This window comes from Macrotis lagotis, chromosome 1 (assembly GCF_037893015.1).
Source record: "Macrotis lagotis isolate mMagLag1 chromosome 1, bilby.v1.9.chrom.fasta, whole genome shotgun sequence".
In the NCBI taxonomy this organism is placed as follows: Eukaryota; Metazoa; Chordata; class Mammalia; order Peramelemorphia; family Peramelidae; genus Macrotis; species Macrotis lagotis.
In genome coordinates, this window is record NC_133658.1 from 428,756,633 (window position 1) to 428,770,066 (window position 13,434).

Below are 13,434 nucleotides of genomic sequence, written 5' to 3' on the forward strand. Positions count from 1 at the left end.
TTCTGATTCACCTGATTCTCACCTGTGCCTCTAAGAAGTGTAGTATGTGTAGCAACCCACACCCCAGGAAATCATTTTGCCAGTCTAAGTCAGGTTGAGGGTAACTGAGGGGTCTCAGACCCAGCAGTGACTTTGAAAACTTGGAGAGCTTAGAACATGGCCAGATATTGAAGATGTGAAGGTCACCTACAGAATCCTGAACCATCACTGGGCAACTTGAATTTATCTTGCCACCTGACTCTGATGACTCTGGAAGAAAGACTGAGGTTGATGATTTCAGTTTCATGTGACTCTGCCTCATTTAAATCCAATATGTGTGAATCAAAAGTCATCACCATTTTATCATTTTTGCCCATCTCAGTACATATCTGTGGTGATAGGCAAGTAATAGAAGCAGCAATGTGGCTACACCAGGAGCTGTAAGTATAATCCTAATAAAGTTTTCTTCTCACTGGGCTGAAGCAGCAATGGGATTCAACAGCCCTTTGGGTATCTGAGCAACATTTTGTAAGGACCATTTGGAAGGGGCTAGAAAAAGTTCCCTAAACATTGTCTGCTTCAGACACTATTTCTTTACTCCAATATAACGATGTCATATGGTCCTCTTCAAGTCAAAGAGCAACCTCTACTCATGACAAAAATGGGCTACTATGAATATTTTGTTAAGTATGGGGACTTTGTTGACCACCTTCAGTGGTTTCTAGCAGCTGAATCCTAGGTCATAGGGTACAGACATTTTAGACCCCTTTTTGGCAAAATTACAAATTGTTTTCCAAAATGGTTCTTTACACCTACAGCTACAATAGCAATGAGATAGTGCTTCCCTCTTCTCACAACCATGCTAAAATTATTTATTCCCAATTCCCATCTTTTATCATCTTTGCTAATTTACAGTTGCCTTATTCCAATCTTTTGTCATCTTTGCAATTCTCTTATTATTAGTAATTTGAAATAGTCTTTTATAATGTTTATTTGTTTCTTGATCCCATTTGGGTTTTCTTGGCAAAAATACAGTACTGGTTTGTCATTTATTTATTTACCTATTTATTCATTCATTCATTCAATTATTCATTTATTTATTGATTTACTTATGTATATATGTATTTGCTTATTTATTTATTTGTTTATTTGTTTGTTTTTGCAAGGCTACAGGGTTAAGTGACTTGCCCAAGTCATACAGCTAGGTAATTATTAAGTGTCTGAGGCCAGATTGAACTCAAGTCCTCCTGACTCCAGGGCCCATGCTCTATCTGCCATTCCACCTAGTTGCCCTTGCCGTTTACTTCTTCAGCCTATTTCATGATGAGGAAACTAAGGCAAACAGGGTTAAATGACTGGCCCAGAGTCACATAGCTAGTTTCAGAGACCAGAGATGAACTCAGGAAGATGAGTCTTTCTGACTCTTAGGCCAATATTTTATGCATTGTATCACCTAGATTCCCTCTGGCTACAAGAACTGCCATACCCTGGTAAAAAACCATTTTGGTAAACAAAGTAAATTAGGTTGAGGATAGATTTTGAACCCATAAGTGAGTTAGGGAAATGTCTACCTCAAGCATGGGAAGACCTACCCTCCTCATCTGCAGAAATTACCAATGAGAATAATTTGTTTCAGCAGCCATGAAGGTGGCTAAAGCAGATGCTGTGGACCACTTTGAACTTGGTGAGACATAAAAGATGCAAGGTCACCTACTGCATCCTGGGCCATTGTCAGTTGCTCTCACCTTTGCCTTGCCACTAGATTTTGATGACTTATGAACAAAGAGTAGGGCAGGTTATCTCTGCCTCACTTAAATCCAACTGACCTGCATGTCAAGACATCTTGTGATATCATTGGTCCTCTTCAAAACAAAGGATGAACTACAACAACAATTTTCAACTTTTGATAACTGTCATGATTCTTTGATCTTTCTTTTTTTAAATTGGGAATGATTTTTGTTCACACACACATGCCTATTAGTAATCTAATTAGTAAACAGGTATAAGACCCTTATTTAAGTGTTTTGACATAGATATTTTTCCCCATTGGACCACTTCCCTTCTTTTTGTAGATGCATTAATTTTGTTTATGCAGATACATTTCAATTTCATGTAATCAAAATAATATATTGTATCTTTGTAGTTAACTCTATCCTTTTTTGATTAAAAATATATCTTTTATCCATAGTTGTGAAAGATCTGCTTCTTTTCTAGTGTGTGTGTATAATGATATTTTTTTTAGGTTTTTTTTTTTTGCAAGGCAAACGGGGTTAAGTGGCTTGCCCAAGGCCACACAGCTAGGTAATTATTAAGTGTCTGAGACAGGATTTGAACCCAAGTACTCCTGACTCCAGGGCTGGTGCTTTATCCACTATGCCACCTAGCCACCCCTGTAATGATATTTAATATTCAGGTTACATATCCTTTTTGAATTTATTTTGGAATATGAAATAAATTGTTTAAGACTAATTTCTGCAAGACTACTTTCTAGCTTTCCCAGCAATTCTTAAAAAATAGGTAATACTTTCCTAAGTAATTTAGGTTTGGGGTTTTATTGAGTTTATGTTTGTTTTTCCCCTTTTTTACTCTGTTCTATGGAGTTACCCCCTCTATTTTTTAAGCAATACCAAATAGATTTGATAATTCCTGCTTCATAATATTGTTTGAGATCTAGAAGTACTCTTTTTTTCATTCCTGCCTCTTTTCATCATTCCCTTTGATATTCTATGTCTTTTATTTCTCCAAATAAATTTTGTGATTATTGCATTGAATTCTGTAAACTATCTCTTTGCCAGTTTGATTGCTATAGTATTAAAAGTATAAATTAACTTTGGTAATATTCTCACTTTTATTACATTGGCACAGCCCTGTCATAAGCAAAGACTATTCCTCTACTTAATTAGTTGTTTTTTATTTTCTTAAGGAGCAATTTGTAATTGAATCTATACAAGTAATGAGTATGCTTTGGTAGTAGTCTAAAGATTCTTAAGCGATTACTCTGTGACAGGATTCCATATCAGTTGTTTGTGACAGTCATTTCCTCATATATTCTTCTATTTTTTCAGTTTTTCAGATGAAGTAATTTTTCTTCTTTTTTGGTGCATTTGACTCTTTGGGGAATTTTCCCTTGGGAAAAGTTTACAAATTCTTATAATTCTAGTATTTATTCTCCTACCCGTTGTATCCTCTTGATTTCTTATTTCATTTATAATATCATTTTTGAATATTTACTTCCCTTCTTTCAGGAATTTGGTTAAATCTTGTGGCCAAGCTTTGCATTTGTTTGAAATATAGTTTTTAGTTGTTGTGGAATTTAATTTTATTCTTCTGGTTTTGTGTTTTCAACATCTTTAGATCATTAATATTAATATTTCTTTATCATTGATATTTTCTTCTATTTACTTACTTGATTTTTTTTTGCTAGGCAATGGGGTTAAGTGATTTGTCCAAGGTCATACAACTAATAAGTATCAAATGTCTTAGGTCTAATTTGAACTCAGGGCTGGTGCTCTATCCCATTGCACTACCTAGCTGCCCCTTGTTCATTTATTTTTATGTTTTATTTTTTTAGGTTTTTGCAAGGCAATGGGGTGAAATGACTTGCCCAAGGCTACACAGCTAGGTAATTATCAAGTGTCTGAGGTTAGATTTGAACTCAGATACTCCTGATTCCAGGGCCGATGCTCTATCCACTGCTGCCACCTAGCCACCCCTGTTCATTATTTTTAAAACTTTACTTCAGAATTGGAACTTTGTATCTTCGCTATCGTCTGAGCATTCAAAAAAGAAGTGTAGGCCTTGTTTAGTCTTCATTTCTGTTAACCTTGGTTCTGCAACTGCCTCTGAGTATTAAGCATTGTTTTCCAGGATGTTGGGAGCACCTCAGCTCAGTCAGCTACTAACTTTTTAAATAGTAGGATATGATGTCATCTAGGGCTCAATTTGACTGCTCCCTATGAAACCGGGGCAGTTTGGAGTCAATACAAAATCGCTGCAGGCTTTAGGTGGCATCCCTGTACTGCATGCGTGGTCTAGGGCTTTTCTGACTGAATCTCTTTAAAAGTGTTTACAAGCAAAGGTACTTTGTCCTTAGATTGCTTGATCATTACTCAGTTTAGTACTTTATTTTTTTTCATTTTTTTATTTTTTAGATTTTTCAAGGCAATGGGGATAAGCGGCTTGCCAAAGGCCACACGGCTAGTTTGGTACTTTAAAAGAAAAAAAACTGTTCTGGAATAGTAGGGGCTGGGCCATTATGATGATGCCTCCATCTTAACTGGAGCAAAAGTAAATTATTCAGACAGTATTTGTCTTTTTGGAAAAGGGTTGCCAGCCTAATAGCTCAATAGTATATTTGCCTTTTAAATCGGATCCAAACCACAGGGGACACTATGATTCTAGGAAATTCTGTATAGGACCCTCCAATAGAACTTTGGATTCTCCAGAATCCAAATGTTGACCTAATGAGTTCTGTATTTGTTTTCTCTGTCTCCTTATGAGTTCCTGTGAGTCCTTTACATCTTTCACATTTAGTATAGAGTAAAAAAAAAAAACTCTCTTAAAATTTGTAGAAACTAAAACCTAAGCTATATTTAAAGACTATCCAGAGTAAACTGTGGGTAGGACAATGTATTGAACAAATATACCTTTTGGCATCTGCCCCAATATTTGGATCTGGTTCATGTGAGTCCAAAGCTTAGGCAGCCTTCCTTCCTGTCCTTTGAGGTTCAGCTCAAATGCTGTTTTTTTCCCAAGAAACCCTTCCTACTTTGCCCCAGTTTGTAATGATTTTTACACTTCAGGCCTCAAATAACATATTGTAATTCTATAATGTACAATATAACAAAATATTTTGTATTATAGCTATTCTTCTTGGCATATTTTCTTCTTATTAGTCTATAAACTCCTTGAGTGTAGGGGCTGTCTTATTTAAACACTTTATTTCCCTGGCACCTAGCAGAGTACTAGAAATTCAGAACTTAATAGATACAATAAATACTTGTTGCTTTACTTAATAAACATGTAGGAAAGTGGAATGGGAACCACATGAGTAGTGAGGCTCTGTGTAGCAAGACCTCTGGTTGTGTGGCTCAGAAAAAGATAAAATAAACATCTGTAGTCTCTTTTCCACCTACCTTTCTCCAAAAATGACTTAAATTGATAGTTTATTTTATTTTTCCACTTATCTAATTTGAAAGTTTTCACCATTTATCCACATGCATATTTATAAATTACATTTTTCTTCCACTTTCCCCTCCTACCCCACCCCCCAAGTGGCTAACAGTCCAGTGAACATTGTACATGTACATTCTTGTTTAGTATGTTTGCAAATTAGTCATTTTCTGTATGAGTAATGAGGAGTAAGAGAAAAGAAAGAAAACCATGGGATAGGAAAGGAAAATACAAGACAAGTTTTTAAAAAGTGAACTTACTATTCATTTAGATTCTGTAGGGTTTTTTTGGTTTGTTTATTTGTCTTGGTTTGTTTTTTTCTTCATCTGGAGGGATAGCATTGTCTGTAACAGGTCTCCCAGGGTTGTCCTAACTCTATGAACTGCTGAGAGGAGGTGCTGCATCCATCAAAGTTTATCAGTTCACAGTGTTGGTGTTGATGTGTACATTGTTCTCTTGGTTCTGCTCCCTTTGCTCAACATCAGTTCCTATAATTCTTTCCATGCTTCTCTAAAGTCTGATCATTCACAGTATCTTATAGAACAATAGTACTCCATAACTTTAATCTGTATGTATCTCTCTGCTATAAGTGTGTTTCTCCAAGAGTGACTTTAATTCCTGCCAAGAGAAGCAGGAATTTGGAGCAAGAGGCCACTTTGTTCTCAGAGAGAAGGGGCTTCTGGCTAGAAGACTATCTTCTGCTCCCTTAATTAGTGTTTTTCTGGATGATAAGATCAGGTTTGAACTAACTTCTGATCTTTGTTATTTCTGGGGGAAAAGGAGTAACCCCAAGCTCTATATCCAAGATTCAACCCTATCCCACCAAAGACCAGTTTTATAATTAACACACATAGAGATTAGCAAAGAAAACCATTTAGCCAAATCAGAGCAAAACAGAAATCAAAGAAAACATATATAGAAGACAATACAGAATGTGAAGGAGATAACCCAGCTCAGCCAAGAAAGATCTTCCTGGATCTCACCTATGTGGAAACTTCCTGAAATATCTCAGAAGAGCAAACAGAGGATAGGGACATGATGATTTTCTGCCCCCTCATGTCTTCTCAGAGTTTTTTACTTCAATAACCTGAAGTGGGGTTAACCTCTCCCATCTTTCTCCTTGAAATTAAAAGCCAGAAACTACCAAAACCAGGGCCAAGAACTCTCTCTCTGTGCCAGAACTTTGTATAGGAAGAAAGCCTCAAGGGTTCCAGTGGGCCCTAATTGCAAGAAAGTGGGTAGTGCCATGGTCCCCAGTCCATTCTGGATACTGAAATGGGCAGGAGCACTTTATACCAGGAGACCCACTTTGAAAAGCAAAGATTTGGCATCACCCATCACATGATCCTCATGGTTATAGTCAAGACTCAGGCCTTCTGAAATAAGGGAAAGCCTGAAGTTTCTGATCTTCATTCTTCATTCTGTTCTGTCACTACTCAGAGAGCTGTCCAATGGGCAGGAATTCACCTAGGATGTCCAATAATAGACCTAAAAGTTAAGTGGGTGAAAAGTCTTTTAGAAGACCTTTAGAACTTTGCCATCAAGAGAGAACTAGAATAAAATGAGACACTTGTGGCCATCTAATGATTAACAATAGAATGCATAGGAACAATATCTACCAGGGTCCTGACCCATATACTAGGCTAGTTTTTCTTTTAAAAGAAGGTTTTATCTATTTTTAGATTGCCTCAGGGCTTTATTGGCTCAGGGAACACAGGCACAAACCACATTTGAAGCTTTTTGGTGGCCTAAATAGAGGGAGTTAGGCAGCAAAGGAGTCAGAGTACTGGGCCTAGAATAAGGAAGACCTGAGTTCAATCTCTGACCTCAGATACATTAGCTGGGTAACCCTGGGAAAGTCACTTAACTTTATCTGCCTCCTCTCTCTTCCTTAGGAAATCTTGTTGGGGCAGCTTGGTGGTGCAGTGGATAGAGCACTGACCCTTGGAGTCAGGAGGACCTAGATTCAAATGTGGCCTCAGACCCTTAATAATTACCTAGCTTGTGACCTTGGGCAGGTCACCTAACCCCATTGCCTTGCCAACCCTCCCCCCGACAAAAGTAAATTTTGTTGTTTATTTCCATTTCAATCTTCACAATCTGGCTTCTAATAGTTTGGTCAAATTCATGCTGAGAAGGAGCTCAAGTTCATGTTTTTCAACAATCATACCATTTTTTAACTCCATTGTAAAAAGGAAATAATAGTAATAACCTACCTCACAGGATTGATGGGATGACAAATGAGACCACGTTTGTTTATAAAGTGTTTAACAGGCATGGAGTAGGTGATTAAAGTTTAGTTTCCTTTCCTTTTCCTCCTCTGAGTATAAAATCGGAAGCTCTGCCCTTGACACTGATACACCTCCAATGTAATAGAGGAAATGCCAGAGAGAGAGAGAGAGAGAGAAATATGTTCTATAACTAGTCTGTTCCCTCTGCACTGACCATGTCAAATAGTTAACCTCTGAGTTGGTCTTATATCTATACTGACCCCCACCCCATTATCTAAGCTAACCTGATGAGGTCAATGAATTTTTGAATAAAATACCTTGTACTGCCCTGGCAAGGACTTGGTAAATCCCTGCCCTGGGACAAGACAAGCCCCTATCAACAAAACAATGGATTCCTGTCCAAGCCTGGAAGGATCTTAGAGCTACTGCCCCTCATTTCCATGTCCTTAAGTACATAACCTTTGTTCTTTGAGTTATTAGGTAGCTCATTGGGTAAAGCACCAGCCCTAGAGGCATGAGTTTGAATCTGTCTCAGACACTTGACACTAGCTGTGTGACCTTGGGCAAGTCATTTAACCCTGATTGCCTCACATCTGATATAGCTATCTGGCCACTGGACCCAGATGACTCTGGAGGAGAATTACAACCAATGACTTAGTACAGCCCCCTTACTCAATTCCACTTCACATGCTTGTCATGGCATCACCTCCCTGATGTCATATCTTTTTCAAGAACGAAGAAGGACAAACATCATCATCAATAGCCTCATTTTCCTGCCCCTTTAAAAGCTCATTCACTCTTCAGTTGAGTACAATGTCTCTTTGGGAGGCCAGCCCTCTCATGGGGAGCATGATCCCCTAGATAACCTCTCATGCCCCTATCCTCCTTTACTGCTTATCCTCTCATGGTAGTACTGTCCCTAATCCCTTATTATCTGTCTCCCTTACTTTCTGCTAACCAAAACAATATGTAAATAAACTTTTTTTTATCTCTAAATTCTTCTGGGTCAGAAGTGAAATCTTTCACATTCCCCTTGAACTCCTGAAGTCTTTAGTGGGTCCCATTTTCCTGGGATATGTACAGGCCCAGAAGTCACACCAGTGCTGTGCAGATGGCCTTGCCATACCATGACTAAGTAAACCTCCTATTGTTAATTGTTAGATGGCCCACAACTGTCTAATTTTGTTCTAGTTCTCTCTTTCTATAAAAACCCTGAAATATGTTGAATATGATTGTATGTGTATAACCTTTATCAGATTACCCCTAGTCATGGGGAGGAGGGAAGGAAGGGAGGTAGAAAAATGTGAAACTCAAAAGCTTACAAAAAGATGATTATTGTAAATAACCCTGAAAGTTACACAGTGGATATAGTTGAAATTGGATGTTGAGGAGAACATAACTGACTTCATTTTGTCCTAAATTTACTGTTTATTTTATTTCTTTCCTTTTCTGTCTCATGTATTTTTGACACAATTTCCTTTGGCATTCCAAGTCCTCCTAACCATTTTATGATTACAAAAGAAAACTTATAGGACTTTGAAGAGTTCCATGAACTGACATCATTCTTTTTATCCTCCTGTAAGGTGAGTAGTAGGAGTTTTAAAAATGCTATTAACTAAATGACTAATAAAAAAGATCATTTTCAGGGGCAGCTAGGTGGCACAGTGGATAGAGCACTGGCCCTGGAGTTAGGAGGACCTGAGTTCAAATACAATCTCAGACACCTAATAATTGCCTAGCTGTGTGACCTTGGGTAAGTCACTTAATCCCATTGCCTTAAATTTTAAAAAAATATCATTTTCTTTGATGTGATGTAAATAGCTATGCTAAAGGTCACATTCTTCCTTTTCATCAATTTGAACATCCTAATTATCAAAATTGTTTTCTAAGAAACTTCTGTTATACTCAGGAGAGAATATATCTATGTTCATGTATACATACAATGCAGCATTTATACTTGTATACTTTATAATTTAATGTATGTGTAATATATATATAAAACATTATAAAATAATATCTGCAGAATTATGAGATTCAAATACCTATGACTTACTGATGATTTATCTACTTGAGTAGAAAATGAGTTTACCTGCTAGTTGTATCCTTTGCAGGCTTATTTGTGCAATGGCTAGCAAAGACCCTCAGAATTCTCTAAAAAGTATCATTACCACTGTAACTCAAAAGTTCCAAAGTCTGAGTCAATTGATTTGGAATTCTCTTCTCATTGGTGGAGATTAATGCCTCCCAGTTGTGGGTTGTGTGGGATAGAGTTAGCAAGAATGGGAGAGAGGAGTGGGTTGGTCTCTTCAGTTTCTTGAAGCATCTTGAATTTCTTGGAGCTCTTTAGTCTCTTTGCGTGCTTCTGGCTTCTGATTTCAGAGAAACTATTGGTATGGGTATTGGTATTGGTATGCCAACCCCACATTAGATTCCTGAAAGGAGAGTAAGGCTCTGGGAAGAATTCAATATAAGAGGAGTTGGCAGTCTTCTTCATGTCCCTAGTCCCTGCTTCCTACACTAGAGACTTTAGGGGATTTACCCTTTAAGTGATATCTGAAGCTCTCCTGGTTAAGCAGAGTTACCTTACTCCTGTGAGATAGAATTCATTTGTACCCCTACTCTATTCCAATCAGTATCAATCAATTTTTTTTTTGCAAGGCAATGGGGTTCAGTGACTTACCAAAGGTCACACAGCTAGGTAATTATTAAGTATCTGAGGCTGGATCTGAACTCAGGTCCTTCTGAGCTGGTGCTGAATCCACTAACTACCTCCAGTATTAATCAATTCGATATGATTCCATAAGAGTGATGATAAGAGGGGGGGGAATTGTAAAACTCAAATAATATCTTTAATAAAAATAAATTTAAAAAAAAAGTGATGATAAGAAGTTCTGCATATTAGGCCCCAGAGCTATGAGCTGCAGATGATAAGTTCACTTGCTTTATCATAGGAAGCTAACTATGAAGTAAGGGAAATATTAGAAAGAGAAAACTGTTATGCTAAATATTATTTCCTTCTGTGCTGACCTTACATATATCATGTGGGTGTCTGATCCGCATCCTATTTTTATCTAAATTAAATAGCTCCTGTTGTAGCCACCTGAAACCTATACACTGAAGCTATCTTACTGGAAAGGGAGATGGGCACTCTTATCTGTATATTTTTGATATTCAGATAAGGATACTAGAGGTTGGGGTGCCCCAAAGGCTGTCTCCTCCTTTATCCCTTTCCCAGCATGTACCTCATCTGCTTCGCCCTTGTATAGACCCTACCCATACCTCTGCTGCTTTCATCAGCCCAGTTGCAATACCCTTGCAACTTGTCCTAAGTTTCTTCATGCTGATCTCTCCCTGTGATGCTTACCCTCCTATCAACCCAGCAGCAACACTCTTTTTTTTAAATTAATTTTTATTAAAGATATTATTTGAATTTTACAATTTCCCCCCAATCTTGCTTCCTTCCCCCCCCCCCCACAGAAAGCACTCTGTCAATCTTTACTTTGTTTCCATGTTGTACCTTGATTAAAATTGGGTGTGATGAGAGAGAAATCATATCCTTAAAGAAGATAAGTCTAAGAGGTAACAAGATCAGACAATAAGATATCTGTTCTTTTCTAAATTAAAGGGAATAGTCCTTGCACTTTGTTCAAACTCCACAGCTCCTTATCTGGATACAGAAGGCACTCTTCTTTGCAGACAGCCCAAAATTGTTCCCGATTGTTGCACTGATGGAATGAGTGAGTGCATCAAGGTTGATCATAACTCGCATGTTGCTGTTAGGGTGTACAGTGTTTTTCTGGTTCTGCTCATCTCACTCAGCATCAGTTCATGCAAATCCCTCCAGGCTTCCCTAAATGTCCATCCCTCCTGGTTTCTAATAGAGCCATAGTGTTCCATCACATACATGTACCACAGTTTGCTAATTGAAGGACATTTACTTGATTTCCAATTCTTTGCCACCACAAACAGGGCTGCTATAAATATTTTTGTACAAGTGATGTTTTTACCCTTTTTTCATCATCTCTTCAGGGTATAGACCCAGTAGTGGTATTGCTGGGTCAAAGGGTATGCACATTTTTGTTGCCTTTTGGGCATAGTTCCAAATAGCTCTCCAGAAGGGTTGGATGAGTTCACAGCTCCACCAACAGTGTAATAGTGTCCCAGATTTCCCACATCCCTTCCAACAATGATCATTATCCTTCCTGGTCATATTGGCCAATCTGAGAGGTGTGAGGTGGTACCTCAGAGAAGCTTTAATTTGCATTTCTCTAATAATGATTTCGAGCATTTTTTTTACACAAATTCCATTTATTAGAAAACCTGTTCATTAAATCACTTCACATAGCAAAATGTAATGCAATGGAAATTCTCTATTCTTGTTCATTTTATGCAAGTTAATTGACAGCACAAGCTTTCCTAATCTAATTTTGGTGTTATGAAGAATAGCTTATTTAAAATTCCATATTCCATACTTAAAATGTTTACTTTTGAAATCAATTCTTATAATAAATAAAGCAGGCTATTTTTGTAAAAATATATTTAAAAATTTAGGGTTGTAGTGTGTTTTTTTCTTTAAAAAATACCCAAACCAAAAAATGTACAACGAGAATAGGGAACCAGATATGAACCAATTAATGATATTCTAAAATTAATTATTAACTTTGAAAATCTTTTGTCATTGATATTAAAAGAACTAATTCAAAATAAAATTTAAAATCCAGAAAGCATAAAAATGCAGACTAAAATAGAAAAAATCTATAAATATGTTTTAGTGAATAATTCAAAGTCTAAAATTCTGATCATACAGGTCATCAATGATTATAAAATGTAAAAGTAGGAAGCATGTTTCCTTTACTAATCTAATAACACTGATTTAATATAAGATAAAAATGAGAATCTTAATTCTATTATTTTAGTAATTCTGATGTTTCTTAATGGAAGGGCAGCATATTATAAAGAAACATACTGTCAAACTTAGGACTTGCATTCAAGTTTTAGGATTACTTTCTTAAAAGAACAATATGTAATAAACATACAAAAGTTTAAAAATGAGGTAAAACTCTCAAATTCCATATGAAAGCACCTGAACTTTAAATGATCTAGGATTTTCTTGAGACATTTCTAGGACACAACATCAGCACTCAAAGAGCAGTGGCTTGTTGTTGATGATGAATTCGAAACATTCAACGAATAGCAGATAATCCAGAGTCTTTTGAAATGATGTTCTTCTAAGTCATTAAAAAAAAAACATGAATTGGATGTTCTGTATTTTGGAGAAAATGATTTTGCCAGGGAACCAATTTGTATTCACATGAGGCACCATGCTACAGTGAAAGCAGCCACAATGCCATTCAAAATTGCCATGCTATAGCCCATGTGGAAAGAAGGACTCGTCAGTCTCTTGAACTTTGTTGGTGAAAGAGAAGTAGGAGGGAACATTCCAGGTTCAAAAGAATCAAAATAAGTCACTGTCCAAGAAAAACTGCAACATGAGAATCCTGCTGCTAAGGATATAGCAAACAAAGTCCAGAATCCTAATAAACCAGTCTCTACACCATCTTCAGTCTTCAAATTCTCACCATGCAATTCTTTCACGATCATGTAGACTATGGCTAGAAGGAAGGCGAGGAGGGCGGCGAAGATCAGGGAGCACACGACCGAGAGGACCTGCGCCGGCCGCGGCAGGGCGCGGGGTCCGGCCCGGGTCCCGGCCCGTTGTGCTTGGGCGGCGGGGGCGAGGCCGCGGCGGCCGAGAGCTCGGCCCGGAGGTCGCGGACCACGCAGTCGTCCTCTCCTTCGCCCCAGCTGCCCCCGCCCGGGCAGGGGGACGTATAGGCGGGGAGGCCCAGGCTCCGGCCCCGCTCGGTGGCCATGCACTCGAGCATTTTTTCATATGGCTATGGATTACTTTGATCTCCTCATCTGTAAATTGCCTTTGCATATCCTTTGACCATTTGTCAATTGGGGAATGGCTTTTTGTTTTAAAAAATAATGACTCAGTTCTCTGTATATTTTAGAAATGAGTCCTTTGTCAGAATCATTAGTTGTAAAG

General features: G+C 37.7%; 1 pseudogene; it reads right to left on the reverse strand.

The window, feature by feature from the left end:
• Nucleotides 1-12,689: 12,689 nt before the first annotated feature.
• LOC141506716 (ADP-ribosylation factor-like protein 6-interacting protein 6 pseudogene) lies at nucleotides 12,690-13,255 on the reverse strand (annotated as a pseudogene).
• Nucleotides 13,256-13,434: the final 179 nt, after the last annotated feature.